Here is a 21,369-nt window from a genome sequence, read left to right as displayed (position 1 = left end):
TAAAGAAATGGATTATAGTAGGAAACATTACACTGTTCCCTATTATAATATATTTCTCTATCCCAGTATCCCAGTATTGGATAAAATATTGCACTTTCTGTGACACAAACAACCACCATTAACCCTGCACAGTCTAGCGTCCAGTGCGTTGCTAAGTCTAGAGTCCAGTGCGTTGCTAAGTCTAGAGTTCAGTGCGTTACAAAGTCCTGAGTCCAGTGCAGTGCTAAGTCTAGAGTCCAATGCGTTACTAAGCCATGAGTCCAGTGCGTTGCTAAGACTAGAGTCCAGTGCGTTTCTAAGTCTTGAGTCCAGTGCGTTGCTAAGACTAGAGTCCAGTGTGTTTCTAAGTCTTGAGTCCAGTGCGTTGCTAAGTCTAAAGTCCAGTGAGTTACTAAGTCTTGAGTCCAGTGCTTTACTAAGTCTTGAGCCCAGTGTGTTGCAAAGTCATAAGTTCAATTCATATACAATTCTGCATTGCTGTTTAATGTATTGCTGGGATTTGTATTCCCTCTACAGCCGCTGCAATTCTGCTTTGGAGTGTAAGTTCAAGCACTGCGGTATATGTCAGAGCTATATACATGTATAATAGTGTGTGACTATGGGGGGGCATTAGAGTGTAAGCTCCTTTAGTGCAGAGAGCAGGGAGTGGGAAGGGGGGGGGCCCGAGAAAAAATCTTGCACCAGGGCCCTTTTGTTCCTTAGGTCCGCCACTGGATGGGCCTGTGGCTGGATCAGTAACGGGCACAGAGCTCCACATCGATTCAGACGCCAGCAAGGTGGAGGTGGGGTACTGGTATGGGCTGGTATTATAAAAGATGAGCTAGTTGGACCTTTTCGGGTTGAAGATGGACTCAAAAGCAACTCCCAAACCTACTGCCAGTTTTGAGAAGACACTTTCTTTATGCAGTGGTACAGGAAAAAGTCTGCATCTTTCAAGAAGGCCGTGATATCTATGCAGCACAATGCTCCATCGCATGCATCAAAGATCTCCATTGCATGGCTAGCCAGTAAAGGCCTTAAAGATGAGATGACAAGTGAGATGGGAACATTTTCCTTTTCCATTTAGTTGCATAATAATCCTGCACACTAATAGTTGCCCAATAATTGTGCACACATAGATATTCTTCTAAGAAAGCCCAAACCTCACTTTTACTTTCTTAAATATTCAGTTGTGAGGTTTATTACCATTTTGGAGTGACTGAGAGCACTGGAGTTGTTTGATAATGAAATGAATCCTCAAAAATACAACTGATACAAATGCTTTGGCAGGCAAACAGCTTCCTTAAAAGTATTATATGATCTGTTTATTTAACTGTGTGTTCTGAACTGGATTCACATATATTTGTTGCAGTAGAGCACAGTAAACGTGCATTTTACTGCGCGTTACTACAACACAAGGCGATGCACACATCATGGTGCATTGCAGTCCCATTTATTTTGAAGTAGCAGGCAACCCACCCAGGTGTAATTTTTATCTGGGGCTCCGTTAGAGAGATTTCTCCTTGCTTCCTCTTTTGGGACAACGTTTTACCAGACAGGAAGTGAGATAAAATCTGCAATAGAAGGGCAACTATAAAAAGCTGACACATGCTCTACCCTTTACCTATTCAACTACGGCTGCCTGTGTTGGTGTTGCAGAGTGAAAAGGTTGTCCCCAGGACAGGAAATGAGAAGAAATCGCTCTGAGTCTCAGACACAAATACAACCCCAACAGGAGTTCTAACTCTTCCCCACGCTATATAGATACACTTTACCACAAACATTACAGTCTGACCATACAATCTCTTTTAGATCTACCACCAACTATGTCGTGTAAGGGATGGCCTGATTGGATTTAGATTAATTGTATAGTTTGGGTAGGTCTTTATATTACATTAAAGTGTCTGTTGGTAAATCTACAGTTTATTGTACAAAGACTGTAAGGTCTGATTGTACTGTGTATGACAAGATTACGTCTTTAGATCAGGGGTGGGCAAACTCTAGCCCTCCAGCTGTTGTGGGACTACAAATCCCATTAGGCATTGCAAGGTTCTCACAGGCATGACTCCCAAAGACAAATGCATGATGAGACCTGTAGTTTCAGCACAGCTGGAGGGCTGGTGTTTGCCCACCCCTGCTTTAGAGCGATATGGGAGTTGTCTACCGAGATAAAACGGTGGGAAAAATATCTGAGGCTACATGATCCATTGCAGGCTCTGAGATCATTTACAGAACATTCAAGAACTGTCAGGACTTTTATTAAATCCCTGCAAATCAACCTGTCATTTGACAGTCACTTCAGGAGACAGACCATAGGCTGTGTGCTGGCATAAGCGCTGTCTATGCCTCTGGATGGAACTAGAGGGTTAATATGTAGGGTGGTTAATCTAAACTTGCTGGATTAGCACAGCCTTTCTGAACAACACATTATTTTCAGGGCGAGGACACAAAGAAATGAGCTTCTGACGGCTAGAATTTGTGAGTCAAAGGTTGACTCACTTCAGGTTTTTCAGTGCTGATATGCCAAGAATGCTGCACCTGTTCAAGGATTCTGCCTCTGTGCGGCTGTTCAGAAAACTGCACAATCTTCTGCAATGGCAGTCTACATATTTTTCTCATGACAGGTTCCCTTTAGTGTCTCATTCAGCTGTTTGTTAGTGTATGAAAGTCTGATCAGTATGTCTGCTACACCATTAGTGTAAGTTAGTCAGTGTGAGCCTGTTAGCATTTCAGCTTTAAGTTCATTTACTCTCTTCTCTTTCTAAGTGAATTATCACTTAGCTTACTGAACAAGGTGAAGTTGTGCTGACTTCAATTTATTTCTTTTTTTTATTTTACCTTCACATGATTGGGTGTTCTTTGCAAATAAAATGTTTAGTTTGTTTCACATCATTCACTATAATAAGTGAAAATTCACTTTTAAGATGAAAATGCTGTACTGCGTTTGTAAATCAGCAACACCGTGCCATAGATATCTCTCCCTACCAACTCTCAAACATTGGGTCCACTGTCATACCCTGCATACTCCTGTCCTGCAAGTACTCCCTTCTATTATACCCTCCATACCGCGCTCCTGCACATACTGACCTCTGTGATACCCTTTACACGCCTTTCCTGCATGTACTGCCTTCTGTTATACCCTCCACACTCCTCTCCTGCAGGTACTGACCTCTGTGATACCGTGTATTAGGGTTGCCGGACAGTCCGGGTTTTGAATGATGTGTCCGGGTTTCATAGCAGCTGAAACCCAGAACAAGATGTCAGGCAGAAAGGGGCAACCACAATTAAGATAGGGCCGACTAGCCCCCCCTACTGAAAATAGGCTTGACTGTGATATTTACAAATGAATGGGTGGAACTATTTACATATGAATAATCCGTGACTCATTCATATGTAAATATAATGGTTAATTGATATTTAAATTCTGCACCTCCCCTCCGTTACATTGCTGGTCAATGTATATACCTATGTTACATTAGCGGTCACTGAGAAAATCTCTCTCTCTCTCTCTCTCATACATTCTCCCAAAACAATTGCCACGCAGCGCTAGAGTGTTCAGGTTTTGCTTAAAGAAAAGGTGGTAACCCTACCCTGCACGCTCCTTTCCTGCATGTACTGCCCTCTGTTATATCCGCTACACTCCTCTCCTGCATGTACTGCCCTCTGATATAACCTCCACACTCCTTTCTTGCAAGTACTGCCTTCTGTTATACCCTCCATACTCCTATCCTGCACATACTGCCCTCCGTGATACCCTTCACGCACCTTTCCTGCATGTACTGCCCTCTGATATATCCTTTACACTCATTTCCTTCCTGTACTGTCCTCTGGTTTACCCTCCACACTTCTCTCCTGCATGTACTGCCTGTTCTTATCATGCCCTATGCACTCCTCCCGTGCACATTATGCCTGCTAAGACACCTTTTAGTGTCTTTTGTAATATCCAAAACCTTAGCCATATTGGAACGGGCACACTTTTGCTGATGCATAAATAAAAAATGAAAAAAGCTAGGACCTAAAAACTGCATTTACTGTGTTGTATGTGTATGTATTTCTGTACCTATAGCCTCTATTTTAACATTCTCCAATTTAACAAAAATTCTTTTAGTCTGATCAACAGACCAATCATTCAAAACTCTAAAGTGATTAATAATATGTTCTGCACATTTTTTCTCTCTTATATATACGTGTCAAATTTACACTCTACTACTAACATGTTATTATTGTTATCTTTTATGATCTTTTTTGAACTAGATTGCTTATGCTACTTTATGGGGTTTTTTTCTGTTATGTTCAATTTTAAGTAAATACACTTGAATTTAAAAAAACCTCGAAAGAGGAAAGACTTGCGCAAAGAAATCTGTGCATCATTCTACAATTTATGTCTTTTAGTCAATGTTTTGTCTGTATGTCCGTCTGTGTGTGTTAGTGTAGAAAACAGAGCATGCAACAAACATATGTCTGTTGGTAAATTTGTATGACAGACAAGACACTCGTGCATGCACACCACAAAATGTCTATCACCTCCTCTTTCTCTACCATTCAGCTGAAGCCTTTGCCTTGGTGTCTTATTTTTCAATCAACAGCATCCTTTACCTTGCTGACGTTTTCCCTGCCAGCATCCTCTCCCTCACCAACTTCTTTCTCTAAAAATACTTCCTTCGTTGCTTGGCTGCATCCTGTCTCTGGTGGGATCCATTGTTGCACCCGGACTCCCTACTCTGAGGAATCCTTCCACCACATTTTCCAGTAGTCTGGCCCTTGCTGACATCCCCATCCCCAGCAGCCCGTTACACACTTGTGACTCCTTCCTAAGGTAATAGCCTGGCCCTCAACACCCATTCTCACTGCTGAATTCTTCTTCAGCCAACAGCCTATCCCTCATTGCTGACTTCACCCTTGGCCAACAGCTTGTCCTTTGGGGAGCAGCCTATTCCACCACTAACGTCTTGTTTTGTAAGCAGCATGTTACATGTTGCCAACTTCTTTCTCATATAGCAGCCAGTCCTTTGCTGTTGATTCTTTCCTCGGCTTATGTCCTCATTGACACCCAGCCTATCCCTCAACACTGACTTAATTCTCATCCACCGGCCTATCACTGGATGCTGAATCAGTCATCTCCACCAACTCCTCCCTTTATCATCAACCTTTTGCAAGCTACCAACATTTTTCTTGGCGGACTTTTGGCACCTATGCCACTCTTCTCATTCCCTGTTCTCTAATCCAAGGGTGTGTGGACCACAGGTGTAAGGAAAGCCCTCTTGTCAACTCTCTAACCATTTACGTGATCTATTTTCTCATACAGTTATACCACTGTTTACATTCAGGGAATCCCTTCAAGGGATCTAGCCACATTTATGTTTTTCTACATATATACACTGTTGCCAATGTTTTCACTGGTTCATCTTAAAGTGTATTTAAACGCAAAAGCAAAAATATAATACATTGCAACTTATCAATCCTTATAAGTGGTGGCTGCATTCATTTTCTTTTTTAGTCTTCTTTCCTTTATTTTCACATAGTGCTCTTTCCAGGAACTCTGTTATCTTTCAACTTCCTTTAACAGACCAAGCTGTCCAGCAAAAGGACAAGGATCACAATTATCAGCTTTTATTTATTTATGTACAACCTTGACCCAAAAAGGAAAAATAAGTTCATGTAAATTTGCTAGTGTACTACCCTCTTCACAGGTTACTGCTGTCTAATGGTGACCCTGTTGCCTCACCATAGAGTGGAGCCACCCTTAGACAGGAAGTGTGTACTGGGTGAATCACCAGGAGAAAATAAAGGAAAAAAGCCAAAAAAAAGAAGGATGATCCTGGGATGGGCCTCTACTAATCTGAATAGTGTACAGGAAGCAGAGTAAAATCAACCAAGTGAGAGGAGCTCTCTGGCGGCTTCTGGACATATCATGGTATATAGGCTTAGGAGAGAATTTGCAGAAGAGGAGGCTAAAGCAGGCTCATCAGAGATTTCGCAGAAAAATCCAATGTTGTTGAACATAGGGTCGCTTTTTTTCCCAGAGAGGGGATGTCCAGGAGAAATCTTCCCCAGAGAGCAGGGCAATTGGAAAATTACATAGGCCACTTTAGTCCTGTCCATATGGAAGTTCTGTGGCTGTAACTCAAGGCACAGTATAATTACACTGACTTATGAACCCACAGCAACCCTTTGGTTCCTGGGAGAAGCATGGAGGACGTGGCAAGTGAAGACTGGAGGTACCTGGCATGTCAGGCGACTTTTGTGGACAGAGCTGGTTCGGCAGCTGGCGTAAGAGGCCTGTAGCTGATCCAAACAAGTCGAAAAAATATGGAGAGGTAGAAGTTTTTTAGCATCAGTAAACAACTTGGGTACGTCACAGGATTAATGGCTCAAGCAAACTGTCACAGACAGGGGTCCATATCTACTGAAAGAAGGATAGTTGGGGTGATTGCCGGAGCGTACCTGAAAGTAGAGAGCCAGCTGCAGAGTGGGTCAGAGACTTTATGGAGACACAGCTTTCACAGATGCGCACTGGGTGTACTAGGAGTTGCTAGATGACACATAATGCTCAGGGGTCACTGGAGTCACGTGGCACATAGGAGTCACTGAATGACACTGTGCACACGGGACAACTGGGGCCATTGGATGACACAGGATGCTCACAAGTCACTGGAGACACAGGGGCCCACAGGAGTCACAGTGTTCACAGGGGTGCAGTGGGGTCAATGGATGACACAGGATACTCATGGGTCACTGGAGACTCAGGGGCCCACAGGAGTCACAGTGTGCACAGGGGTGCACTGGATGAAGCAGGATGCTAATGGGCCACTGGAGACACAGGGGCACACTGGGGTCACCAGATGACACAGGATGCTCAAGCATTACTGGCATCACAGGGCACTCAGGCCTCAGGGGCTTACTAGGGTCATCGGATGACACAGGATGCTCACCGGTCGCTGGAGTCACAGAGCGCATCGGATGATACTGAATGCTGCTGAAGAAGCAGAGGATGCACAGGACTGAAGGAAGACATGGAGGACAGGTAAGGTTACACAGCAGGGGGGCCAACTTAGGCATAGTGAGCATTGCTCAAGAGCTGTTGCCTGATTGACCTGATTGATGGGAGGAGAGTTGAGTCTGACACAGCAAACCTATTCACTTTCAGGGGTATATTTATAAACCGGTGAATGTGACCTATACCAAAACATTCACTGGTAGTGAATTAACGTCACGTAAAACACTTGCAGTGAATCTTTTGAATGTCAGATTTATTGTTATATTAATATATCCCTAAATGTCTAACTCTACACCTGTTTCTGATGTCCATAGTGGTAAAAACTGTTTATTTTTCCCATAGTGCACAATGGTTAATTTCTTTCTGTTATAATGCTTAATGGCATTGGCAGAGATCATTTACAGGTCCAGCCAAATCCTGTTTTAAAACAAGCCAAAAACTATTTTAAAGATAGCCAAAATAAACATGTACATGCACAATATAGTGTGTGTGTGTGTGTGTGACTAGAAATCACCTAGAAACAAAATGTGCAGCCAGCAGCATGGCTTGCAACTTTCGATAATGCAACAACCATATAAACAGCCACTTTCTATATGTGTCTTTTGTTTTTTGAAGCATTGCTCTTCAGAAAAGCTATGATCCACATCTAAGTTTGGCTGATGTGTAGCTCCAAAAGTCATCTTAGGATGCAAGAATTTCTGAGTATGTTTAGGTCTGCACTAGCCATTTCATGATCCATGCTAACTTTATACCAACCCCAACCAATAACAATACTCAGCAGAACAGCTGAAAACTGGCAAAACTGGAAAAAAAAGCCCTCTGAGCATTGCATGTAAAACTGGAAGCATCCACAGTGGAAGCAAAGCCCAGTGCATGATAAATCTATTCTCAGACCTGATGTAGTTAAGGGCATTGCCCAAGCCAAGCCGCAAACTGGACAGTAGAGAGGAACTACTAAGGAAAACAAAACTCAGAAACCTAAACCTAATATTTTTAGTAGGGATGCACTCATACTGGTTTTACGGTATTGAGTACAAGTACCGATATTTATCTTTCGGTACTCAGGAATACTGAATACCGATACCAGTACTTTTGGGAGCATGGAGCCGGCTGACGCCCGGCTTCCTGATTGTCCTCCATGACTCCATGCTGATTGGCCCGGTAGCCGGCTTCCTGCTTGGCTAGGAAGCCGGCTCCATGCTGTTAGGCTGTCTCAATGCTGATTGGCCGGGAAGCCAATTCAAGTTTTTATCTGTTTTGAATAGATATTTCTTCTTTCCTGGAAACTTTTTTTTAAATGAATTCATTTTTGAATTGTATACTTCTTGGATAGAATGAAAAATATTAAGAGCTTTCTTTTTTTTACTTTTGCTGGTAAACAAATGCAGCGCTGTCAGCTGTGAGTAAAGGTAAATTAAGGAAATGCTTCTACATCTGCATCTAGAAGGAATCCCTAAGATTGCGGTACAGGTTGATGTCTAGTGTTCTGCATTTCAGTGAACTGTAGGAGGTACTTTTATCAAGTAGGATTTATCGAGAGAAATATGAGGCTTGGAAAAGAATGTGTGGTCCTGTCCGTGTCCCTTCGAGCTAGTCTGAAATTTCTCAGTCAATAAATTGCAGTCACGGTTTGGGTAATCTAATAGCAATACACCCACCGCTGTCAGAATTCAATAGCCCAGCAGGGGGAATCAAGCATTTTTCTTGTTCAGCCTGTGGGGCTGAATGAGAAAAAATGATCAGTGTATGGCCAGCTTTAGAACTGACCCATTAGAAGTGTAGGGCCAACTCTTCAAGTAGTCCAGTTCAAGGTAAACAAATCCAATGTGGATGAACTTTGTTACAGAAAATCCAAATGTCATTATTCTCTTAAGTAATACAAATCCTGGACTTCCCAAGCATGTGATATGCCTCCTGCATCCAAGGATACAGTGCTCAGAGCCAGAATGAGCAATGAATGTGGGGTGGGGTGCCATACAACGTTCAGGCATATTGTCTGTATTTTCAGGTGAGATTTCAGGACAGCAGCAGCGATTGGAGAAGCACGGCAGTGTTGCAAAGGGTAAGTTCAGGCACTCGAGGGTGCCAGGCGCAGGGTAGGGGGAGATAGGTTTGGACTTTAATTTGTGTTAGGTGGATGCAGAAATTCCCTCTGCAATATGCAGGAATCCATATAAATGTACAATTTTGTTTATGCTTCTGCAGAGCTGAATATAAATGTAGTAATCTAGTTCCTTATATTTATCATCTATAGAGTGTTATTCATTAAGTCAAAAGGACAGAGAAACGAATAGCATACTTAAAAGTGTGATACATTTACATATAAATAATCACATAGGTATAGCCACAATAAACTCCGTTCTACCTTGAAGCAGAAACATGTTTCCCATATGAGTCACAAGAGTCTGACTGAGGTTTGCATACATGATTTGCAGAAATACATTATGTGGATTAGTAGATTCTTGCCAAGGATATCGCACTATGCCACAGCATCTCTTGCATAACAATCTTCCACAAGTGTCTTAACTGGGTATACATTAATCTTTTCACATTTTGTTGTTGTTGTATTAGAAATTACTTACAAAACCAAACAGGCCATTATAGGAAGGCTGTGTTACAGCAATCCAAAATGTATAGGTGGCAGTACCTACCTCCTAATTAATCTCTTAATAGGCAGTACCTATCTCTTAAAGTGGACATTTACACTCAAAAATTAAATTCTACCAATGCATCCCTCTATGTATGATGATTAATAATAACATAGACATGTCAGGTGTAAAATGCTGGGATTTTAAAATACTTACACTTGCAGAGCATTCACTTCCTGCTTTGAAAGTGCAAAATTACTTCAGTTTGCCAAAGCAACGCACACTGAGATTGCCTTGTCATCAGCAGAGCATTGTGGGAAATCTCATCTGTAATCTCACGAGATCTCAGGGAAAGGCAATTTCCTCCCCTTAGATGATGTGCATGGTCACATGTCCTAGTCCCATGTGCCAGAAATCCAGGAAGTAATAGGGAAGCTAGAAATCTGCTCTTAGTAAACATGGCCACTGCCAGAAGACTGGGAAAGAAAAGAGAAATAAGGAATGCAAAGAATAAAAAGCCTGCAATTATCTAGAAGTATGTGATTGTAGATTGTCATTACTAAACATTTCTCAAGGTGTGTTTGTTATTATTTTAAAGATATGTGTACAGGTCCACTTTAATTATCTATTTGAAAAGCCAAAATGAAGGAAAAGTAATGGTGGAAAACAAGAATTCTGGGATTAGCCAATCATTTGTGTCATATGAATTCTTAATCCACATAACTTTCTCATCTCAGAAAGTTGGGGAGTATGCCTGTGGGCCATAGCAGAATAAAGCTGAGCGAATTTTAGCTGGTCCTTGATGAATGATGGGTGGTCATGTCTGCCGGCTGCTGCACAAAATGTTGTTCAATTAAAGGAACCAGGTGGAAAACTGTTGACTGAGCAGAGCGTGCATCCAATCAGATTCATGCTCTGTTCAGATTTTTGACAGCCAGCAGAACCAACTGCCAAAATACAATAGCCGCAGAGGGAGATCACTCCATCCATGTTGTTTTTTGGATGAAGGAATCTGTCTTTCTGTTCAAAAGCAAAAGCTGTATGAAAAGATCTACGAGTGTATACCCAGCTTTAGCTTTCTTATGTTGCGTATGTGCATTGGAAGGACTTTGTACTTGCTGTGAGACATGGCACAGGATGAGTATCAGACAAGGAGTCAGCTCACTCACTGAGCAATGACTCATACAATACAAAGGTGATTGTTTATCTCAGACCATCTTAGCATGGAGCTCACATATTTATGTGCTTTCTTTGTTCTGGAAGGCGAATAGTTTCTGACAGCTGTGATGAAGTGCTCTGCCCCAATATCTCTGTGTGTAAAGTTTTGCTGATCTGTCCATCTCTAGATGTGGGAAAAGCCATATGAGTGATGCATCATATTCTCTGACTTCTTTTGTTCTTTTGTAAGTTGCTATGATCTTTTATATGCTACCGATCAAATACACAATACTTCTAGAAAACGGCAAGGGACCAAGCTTGGCTACACGCTGCTGACCTCAATAACCCACCAGCTTCTTATAAACAACTAAGAGGAATTTATCTTCGAGATCCCATTTCTGGCATCATGATCCAGCCATACTCAATGTATATGTCAAGCAATGTGGTGATGTGTAGCTTTCAAGATTTTCCATAGCATTAAACACATTTAGATTACTACTTTTCTCAGAGGCACAATGGAGGCATCAGAGATCTCATGAAATATTACTGTTATTAAAAGAAAGTGTGTGTTTAAATCCACCAGGATCCACCCACAACGTATGAGATATGACCGGATTTATACTTTAACCATATACATCTGCCCTTGAGGAACTTACAACCCAATATCACTAAAATAATACAACATGCACTTTAAAATTGATTAGTCAAAACTTGATTAGCCTACCTGTAGGTTCTGAATAGGATCACAGAGAAAACATTCACTCTTTATTGCACACTAATTACCTCTTCAACGTAGGGTTGCCACCTTTTCTTCAAGCGAAACCCGAACACCCTAGCGATGGGCGGACATTTGTTGGGGGAGAATGAGTCGTGGCTTATTCATATGTAAATAGCGCCACCCATTAATATGTAAATATCACAGTTGAGACTATTTTAACTAGGTGGCCAGTAGCCCCTATCTAAATTTTGGTTGCCCCTGTCTGCCTGACATCTTGTGTCTGGGTTACTGCTGCCATGAAACCCGGACACAGCATTCAAAACCCGGACTGTCCGGGTGAATCCTGGACAGGTGGCAACCCTACTTCAACGGCAACTAGAGTCCTAAGAACTGGGAGATGTTGGTTCTATTACTTATCTAAATGTAGCACACAATGTGCAAAGGTGTACTTACACCACCACTCAAAAAGTGTTGGGTTTAACGGAGAACTACAGTCAGGATAAAACCATCAGTATTTCTTATATACGAGATTTTGTGTTCCTGACTGTAAGTGGCAGTAGAAATGTTAGTGTTTGAAGGTCTTCCATATGCAGAAACACTTCTCACTGATCGTACTGTGTCTATGGCTCTTGCAGGGCCGGATTTCCCACAAGGCCACCAAGGCCCAGCCTCAGAGCGGCAGGGAGCAGAGGGGCGTGGGTGAAAGGGTGTGCCCACGCCCTGCTTCGGGTAAGCAGGGTTAAATGTACAGCGGGGAAGCCGCTCATTCGTTTAGAAGTGATCTCGGAGATGTCGCTGAGATCACTTGTATGCAGCCTGCAGGTCTGTCCCCCCCTACACACACACTGTGCGTACCTCTTCTCTCGCTGGCCGCCTCTCTCTGGAGATCTTCAGGATGAAGAGAGGGGAGCAGAGCAGACCAGAGAACGTCCATTCTCCGCTCTGCTCCATATAATTAGTGATAGGGGAGAGCTGCACTTAAAATAAATAAAATGGTGATTAAAATTAAAAAGTAAAAGATGATAAGATAAATAAAAGTAAAAAAATAAATAAGCATTAGAAAAATAAAAAAGTTATAAAGGAGTAAAAATAAAATAAAATAAACTAACCCTGCCGCCCCAATAGCATTGATGGAGGAATCTCTCCTGCCGGGCAATTGTACCTGGACAGTGACTGCTTCTGTGGTGTGTGGTTCAGTCCCTGGAATGTGGAGTCACCTCAGACACCTGAGGTCCATGGGACATAGGAGCCCAGGTGGCGCGGCAGCTGTGCCTGAGGAATCTGACCAGCTATCACCACTGACTGACCCGCCGTCACCAAACCACTACACTCTCCTGTCACAAACCGGCTGCTACATTGAGTCCCCCAGGTATAAGCCACCCACTGATTACAGTATAAGGGGGTCTAAACACCTGGTCTTGAAGTGGTTAAATAAAAAACTGACACTCAACAGGCTTTCCACACAGGAGTTACTTTATCTCAGCATGCTGGGTCTGTGCATTGAGCTGCACATGCGGATAAGCAGACAGAAATTTTTTTGCTGAATGATAGATAGAAGCTTTTATAGAAGAAAAGACTTACACATTGTGTTCTGCCATGATAGCTTTCTACCATTTGGCAATATTTTTTATTTTTATGCTGAGCCATGCATGTACAGCTTAGTGTACAGCATGCCAAGATGAACTAACTCCTGTGTGCGTGCATCGGCCAATCAAACGGCTGAACACTGGAAACCCAGAAGAATGCATTTGGGATAAACAAGGAAAAATCGCTCGATTTTTCCATCCTTACTAAGCAGTGTGGACAGGGTACTACCCCTGCTGGGCTATTGTGTTCGGACACCCGGCACCACCACAACTGTCATGATACCTGAACATTGACTGCTGTCACGGTTCGGGTAACAATTTGTGGTCCGACAGAAAATTCGACTTTTGTTGAATGGAGTGGTGCCAGCAGGGCCACACGCAGCTCTTACTAGCTGACTGTGTATGGCCAGCTGAAGTGACAGTGTTCAATATGTGAAAAAAATTTAGTAGCCATCATAGTGATGTAACTCAATCACTATTGTAATAGAGAATGGTTCCATTAAAAAGTTTAGCATGCAGGGAAAGGATTTATCTTTATTGTCTGGACTGCCTGAGTCATAAAGTTGTGGTCAGCATGACAATCAAGGGCTTTCTTTTGTCTTAATGACATTGTTGATGACAAATTCATCTCTGTCACTGTAATTACTTACTTTGGACAGCTACACACTGTTAAAACATGCTTTCAGGCACCCCTGGAACAGACTAGCTCCTGTTCATGGGCACCCAAGGACATGCTCCAGGAACTTCAGTTCCAGGTTTTATTGAACATTTCATGCTTCTAATCCCCTGCAGTTTTTGGGGTTTCTGCCAAACATTTAAGAATGGATGAAATACCCCAGTCTGGAGTTCGGTTTTCTGAAAGGAGAGACTGATGAATATACAGAAACAATGTGGCCCGCAGAGCTCGCTGGAGACTGGAGGATCTGGGAACCACAAGAGTGATGGGAATTAATAACTAGGCCTAAACAGGGCCTGCAAGACTGTCCATGCTTGAAAGATACAGCGGCCTTTTGAATATGGCTTGAATGCTCTATAATATAATGAAAGGTGCTTTGTAAATATTTTCATACACAGACAAAGCAAATTGAAGAGAAATGTCAAAGCTTAAATCTTTGTTCCAACTTTCTCTTTCCAGTCTGTACAAAATAGCCATTTTATGTGACTATAGTGTCCGGAATAACCATGCAGAGTTAATTACGCTGCATAATTAGAATGAATCTACTGCCTTACAAGTCAAGCTAATATAAATTAACTCTGTATAACAATGTTGACAGATAGCAAAAATCTTTCTTTATACTTTCTTCTTTATACTGAATTTTATGGCTCTAAGTATGATTAGCTATTACCTTACAATATTGTTTTTCAATGTTTTCTGAAGTGATTAGAGAGAAAAGGTAAAACAGTTATTATTATTATTATTATTATTACTATTATCTCTAAAATAACTGAGAACACAAAAGGAACAGAGCAGTACCTTTAGCAGGAATCCAAGTTTTTTGTCTACAGTAGAATCATTGAAGTCTTACTAAAAATGATAGAATATTAATAAGAACTTATCAATTATCATCAGCAAAAAATCAGGTGTATTTAATCATCAAAAAATAAGATGCAGAAATTAATCAAAAAATGATCTTTCCTTGCTAAGACCTCTGTAAAGTTATTGAGGGGAAATCGGATTGGTAGACAAGTATAAGGACAAGTAAAATTAGTTTATAGGACATGATATCTATGCCACTATATAATGAGATTTCAAAGGATAAAGGGCTGTTCTATCTCCCGGTCCTTAAAGGAGAACTATGGGGTCCCCAAAGTTCTCCTAAGGGTAATGGAAGGACACAAACTAGCGTCCTCCCGTCACCTAAAGATCAGTATACCGCGAGCTGCAGCTTGCGGTATACTGAGACGCCGCAGCCGGGACGGATCCCGACATTACTGTCGAGATCCACCCAGCTGGGGGATTGACAGCTGGCTCTGCCTATCTAGAGGCAGAGCCAGCTGTGCCCGCCCCCTCCCCCGTCCATTCCGCCAGTCAGCGCTGGAGGGAGTCACGGCTCTCTGCAGGGATAGAGCGAGAAGTGAGCAAGCGATGGTAGGTGTTCGCTCACTTCCCGATCTATTAAGCCGACCTGTGACAGTTTCATTGTCACAGGTCGGCTAGAACTATGAGGCTGAGGGATTTTCACTTGCCTCGTAGTTCTCCTTTAAAGTGTATAAACCCCCCCCAAAAAATTTACTATATTGCAGATCACCAGTCCTTAAATGTTGTGGCTGCATTCATTTTCACTCCTCAGGCTAAGAACATTTTAAGCAAGTACTGAAATACCTGTTGATTTTGCCAAAAATACAGTGACATTTTTGTGAGCTTAAATGAAAGCACAATCATTCTTATCAGTCTTGTGTAAACTGCTAGTCCCATCAATCCACCATTTAATGGAAATGAACAAAGGCAGACATGTTTGAAACCTAGCCTGACAACTATGGCTGCCCCCATAGATACAGTGGAGAAATAAGTGTATAATGGCACTGGAAGTGTGCTATTCGCAGGATTACCAGGTGAAAACATGTTATTACAATACAGCACAACACAATGTACAGATCATTCACATATATGTGTTGTTTTGTGCTGTAGCACTGGATCATTTGTTTACACATCCGGGTGGGCCTCAGAAGCAATGGCAATACCCTGCAACACACATATACAGCATGTTAACAAGTGGTGCAGTAATGCATGGTAAAACATGGGGCTTTATTGCATCATTTAGTAAATACAAGTAAAGGCACGCTGCTGCTTCTTGCCACCTTTGCAAAGTGCGATCCCTAACTTAGAACTGATTTCTGTTTAGTATGCTAAAGCTATTATTAACCACTTGCTGTCCGGGGCATTTTCTTACTATTTGCGCACACATGATAAAATATTAATTTTTGGCTAGAAAACAGCTTCAGACCCTCAAACAATTGTATATGTTCTGAAAGCAGAGGCCCTGTAGTATACAAAAATGCTAGTTACAATTGTTTATGTCGCATGGTTTTTGCGCAAATGTTTATCAAACCAGTATTTTTAGGAAAAAATAAAATAAATTAAAATTTAGTGCACAGAAACATAATATAATACCCAATTTTTTGGTAAAATATAAAAGACGGGGTCACGTCGTGTAAATAGATACCAAACATGTGAAGCCTTAAAATTGCGTTCGCCCGTGAAGCCGCAAAAAAAGTCAATACCCCAAATTTCCCATAGGGAACATTTTTAAGGCTTTTACCGCTCATTGGTGTAGTGCTAACAGTGATTGATGTTTGCGGAGATATGTAACATGTGTAGCGCAATTGTCGTTTTTGCACGTAGGCGCACCAATGCATATGTATGTAATAGCAGATAGGAGGTGACAGGTCCTCTTTATGTCCTCTTTCAGACCCCTAATGTCACCTAGGGACCCCAAAGAAGCTGAGGAAGCAGAGATCTGCTTCCCCAGCTTCATCTCCTCGCTCTAAGAGCCAAAGACTGTAAGAGTGACACCGGAAGTGATGTAATACACATCACTTCCGGGTCCAGTGATTGGAGGAGAGATCAGCGGCTGGAAGCCGCTGAATCTGTCTCAGATCAGTGCGCGGAGACCCGCGAGCCGCTCCCAGGCGCCGCACGGGGACAGCAGTGGTGCCCACTATTGTTTTAGGGGGTGTGAGCTCTAAAGGCACGTGGAATCTTGTGAAAATTGATGGCAAGATGCAGCATGTTATAAGAAAATAAAGGCAGACAATTTGCATTCTTCTGCACAAAAGTTGCACATGGGACGCTCTTGGACTTTCTAGTATGACAATGACCCTAAGCACAAGGCCAAGTTGACCCTAGTGGTTGCAGCAGAAAAAGTTGAAGGTGCTGGAGTGGCCATCACAGTCCCCTGACCTTAATATCCTTGAACCATTCTGGGGAGATCTCAAATGTGCAGTTCATGTAAGATGACCAAAACTTCGCATGACCTAGAGGCTTTTTGCCACGACGAATGGGTAGCTATACCACCTGCAAGAATTCAGGGCCTCATAGACTAGTATTACAAAAGATTGCATGTGGTCATTGATGCTAAAGGGGGCAATACACAGTATTAAGAACTATGGGTATGCAAACTTTTGAACAGGGGCCATTTCATTTTTTTCATTTGTTGCCATGTGTTGTTTAATGAATTTGCCATTCTGTTATGAGCTTCAGTTGAATATGAATCCCATAAGAAATAAAAGAAATGTGTTTTGCCTGCTCACTCATGTTTTCTTTAAAAATTGTACATATATCACCAATTCCCCAAGGGTATGCAAACTTTTGAGCACAACTGTACATATATATATAAGCAATTACATTGATCCCCATATTCAGGTAAACATAACAGCATAGTGACAATGAGTCCTCATGTTTAACAGAAGATTTGCCCGGCAGTCACCTCCTACAGAGACACTCAGGATGAGTTGAGGTTCCTGAACAAAGAGCTCACTTTGTAAGAACATACTTCAAAGGAAACTTTATACAGATAAAAGAGAAAGTTGGTAACATGAACTGCTAATTATTAGAGGCACTATGCTCTGCTTTATGGAGCAGTCACTTGAAACAGTTATATGCTTGTCTAAGCTCCATAGCTCTGAAACAAATTTGTAGGCACTCATAATTAAGGAAAAAAAAAATCACTAGCAGTCTACTGTAAACCACTTTCTCTATTAACCATGTAAAATTGAAAGAAATTACAATCATCCTGGCCCTGTACCATGGAACAAATAATACACTGTTAGGCCTCATTCACACTGCATTAACTCAGGCCGTACATGTCCATGTGGCGTGCACGACCATATCGAGCCGTTCCCGGGAGGGACAGGTGCTGTATGCATCAGCCTGTTCTTCCCTATGGGAAGACGCGACCGTACGCTGTCATACGCACACCCGAGCTCCACATCCATGCCCGTCTGGGTGTCCGTACTTAGATGCAGACAGGATGGATCCTGTCTGCATCCGAGCATTGACACCCGGACATGCGCGGATGTGCATTTTGGGTTTGTGCATGACATCGTATGGTCGTGTCTTTCCATACTGAAGAACAGGCTGTTGCGTGCAATCACATGCAGCACCTGTCCCTCCTGGGAAAGGCCCGATATGGGCGTGCACGCTGCATGGACGTGTACGGCCCAAGTTAACGCAGTGTGAATGAGGCCTTACAGGGCAGAGAGAAATTCTATTGAGAGTGTATAGGTCAGATGCAGTGACAAAAGCATTGATAGGGGCTAGGTATATATAGGTTTAAAAAAATGTTACCTGTTTTTCCAGGTTCTTTGTGCTCTGCAGTTTTGTTTTTGTTATCCTTTTTGCCAGCCTCTTGTGGGGTTATCTATTAATAACTTTCAAGGTTTATGCACTTAATTATCCATCTTGTTGGGTTATCCAGAGATTTGTATGAGAAGTATGACTAGTGATTAACTTTCATATTTAACAGCTGTCCTGAACAGTTAGGCACAATGGAATGGGTCAAGCAAACTGTTAAATATATGGAGCAACATTATAGAAGGATTTTGAGTCTGGGATGCTGGGAATAAGCCCAGGACATGGGGCCTCAGCACATGGGGCTAAGAGAATGGACCTGTAAATCTTTTTAGGTCTTGCCAATGCTGCCTACATGAGATGGGAAAGATAGCAAATAACACTAGAACCTCCACTGGTCTATATGTACATTCACATACATGGTACAGAGGTAGCACAGGAATCTCTGCTTTGTGAAAGCTACCTTAGGCTCCACTCACACATAGCGTTTGCGTTTTCTGTGCGGCACGAAAACACGTAAACTTTAACATATGCGCGGATTTCGCATGTTTGCGGCTACACTATAGCAGAACACGCAGAATCCTCCCCGAATGCTGTGTGAACAGACACACCAGTGCAATGTATTCGTTTTTGTGTTTAGCGTGTTTCCGCACAAACCGCTAATGTGTGTACGGAGCCTTCGTTTTCTTTGAGTGGGAGTGTACAAGTTTGAGCATCCATCCAAGGACTGTTAGCTGTAGAGCTGTGAAATAAATGTGTGCTACAACTTTGGGTATTCTACCTCTACTCTTTCTGTTCTACAGGTTAGCTGAAATAAAGCAAAAGAAAAGGCATATAAAGGACCAGACTTCCTTTATTTAGGTGCACTTACTTTGGGAAATAAGTGGACAAGCTGTATGTTTTTCAGCTGGGCGTCCCACTTGAGACCCAACTTAATGAAGGTTCTGCCAGAGAGGTTCGTAGAGAATAATCCCATACATCCAATATCAATTCAGCCTTTAGTTATTATATAGATGCAGGATTAGTAGCCCTATAAGAATGCCTGAATAGACTGAGACTTGGTAAAGCCAAATCACCCAGAACAAGTAGACACTTTTCAGACTTCACTGGCTGCCTGTTTGTTACAGGTCTATGGCTCACTAGGAAGTGAAGGCACTGAACAAAGCAAAGCAAATCAGCAATGGCAACTTCCATATTTCTATTCTGACAGGATCCCTTTTATATTTCCATGGGGTCATGGAACCTGAATTGTACACTGATAGAATTTATTCCATGTAAGGCTGTAAATATTGAGCGTGCAATGTCTATCTGACTGCATATCTATTTCTGTGACTCCTGCATCCAGGTACAAAGAAAACAGTTGCAAGGGGTACACAGGGCCTCCAGTCTCTTTACATCTTCCCTTCCTGCAGCAGCTGATCCTGGTCACCTCTTGAGTGACTTCTGCAATTTGCCATGTGTGACAAGGTATGGAGAGGAAACCAGAGTTTATTAAGACATTAAGCGTAACCTGTCAGTCGCTGGATACAGCGCAAACACTCTATCCAGCTTCTGATAGGCTGTACTGTTAGTGTAGCAGGGAAGCCGGGGTCTCAGGTGGGCCGTGAAGGATCTCAGGCTCAAAGCCCACACTATGTCCAGCTTCTGATAGCTTGAGCTTTTAGTGTAGCAGGGAAGCCGGGGTCTCAGGTGGAATGTGAAGGGTCTCTGGTGGGCTCTGCAGGGTCGCAGGCTCAGAGCCCACCATAGACCCCAAACATCCCACCTGAGAGCTCGCAGAGCCCAACATAGACCCCCGCACAGCCCATCACAGACCCTGCACAACCCACCATAGATCCTGCACAGCCCATCTGAGGCCCTGCATATTTATATTTATTATTGGTATTAAGTGTACAGAAGGTGATGGGGGTCCTTCACCTGGACCCAAGGATGCCAAGCAAATGATTAAAAGCCTTTAAAATGCATAAATGTAATTCACAAATATCGTGACACAATAATATTAACAAAGATGCTATAACACAACAGAGACCCCAGAAATATTTTTGCCATTATGCCCCAAACAGCTTGTCCAGGCCATCCCTAAACCTCAAGATAGCAAGGGGACTCCTTGGTAGATAGAATGTGGTATATAAAACATAATTTTAACCAACAGAGACCTAGTCAGTTGATGGTTTCATTAATGTAATGACCAAACCCGACAAAGGCGTAGCAAAAATCAAACTCCATGTACCTTTATCCGTTCTGGCATTAAGCACAAGCTTGAAGAATATCCCAGTCCCAGTAGCTGGTACACGAAAAGTAGTGTTTGTCTCTTGACTATAAGAGTACTAGATGAGTTTACTGGAATATGAACTGATAAATTTATGTCTGCCGGGAAACCAGCCAGAAATATATGTGAGATTATTTATAAAGTGTTGAACAATACACAGGAATGAATCGACCAACTGACCAGCAAGGACGGGCAAAGTGTGACAGGTGCACCTGACAAACGTTTTCGTTTTCTTCTGTAAATAGAAGCAGAAAATCCCCAATGTGTGGTAATTTCTTGGAACAGGAGACATTACAATGGGAACTATGGTAACTTCTGATGCCAACAAATACTTTCTCCTGAAACATTCTGGCAAGGCACTTTTATATGGTATAAACTCATCATTGTAGGAGGCCAAACCGGGGGGTAAGTCTGCCACAATGTGAAAGTATGCACAATATATATCATGTGAATTGTACTGGGGACCAACAGAGAGTTTAGTTCCACTCTAACTAATCACTCTAACACTAATAAAGTTGATACAATTAATAAACAAGTATGTTAAATGTGTTAGGTATTCCTCTAAACGCCAAGAATTCGTATTGAAAAGATTTAAAACGTAACTAACCCCAAATTTAATAATTTGCAGCCTACCGGTCATTAGATGTGGTGGCTGCATTCGTTTTCCTTTTTCATTCTTCTTTCTCTTTATTTTCACCTGGTAATTCTGTATATAGCACACTACCTGTCCCTGGGTGCCTACACTGACTTTTGCACTGTATGTATTGAGCGAGCCATGACTGCC

The 21,369-nt window shown here is 42.2% G+C and overlaps 1 long non-coding RNA gene across 1 annotated transcript; it reads right to left on the bottom strand.

The window, feature by feature from the left end:
• Nucleotides 1-3,601: 3,601 nt before the first annotated feature.
• LOC108790514 lies at nucleotides 3,602-20,139 on the bottom strand. The gene is made up of 3 exons (XR_001941450.1): nucleotides 20,128-20,139; nucleotides 4,818-4,822; nucleotides 3,602-3,765 (listed from the first exon to the last, which is right to left on the bottom strand). It is a non-coding gene; the product is annotated as an uncharacterized LOC108790514 (long non-coding RNA).
• Nucleotides 20,140-21,369: the final 1,230 nt, after the last annotated feature.

This window comes from Nanorana parkeri, unplaced genomic scaffold (assembly GCF_000935625.1).
Source record: "Nanorana parkeri isolate BGI_ZX_2015 unplaced genomic scaffold, ASM93562v1 scaffold478, whole genome shotgun sequence".
Classification (NCBI taxonomy): domain Eukaryota; kingdom Metazoa; phylum Chordata; class Amphibia; order Anura; family Dicroglossidae; genus Nanorana; species Nanorana parkeri.
Note: the sequence above shows the minus strand (reverse complement) of the source record. Positions and strands in the feature narration are given on the sequence as shown.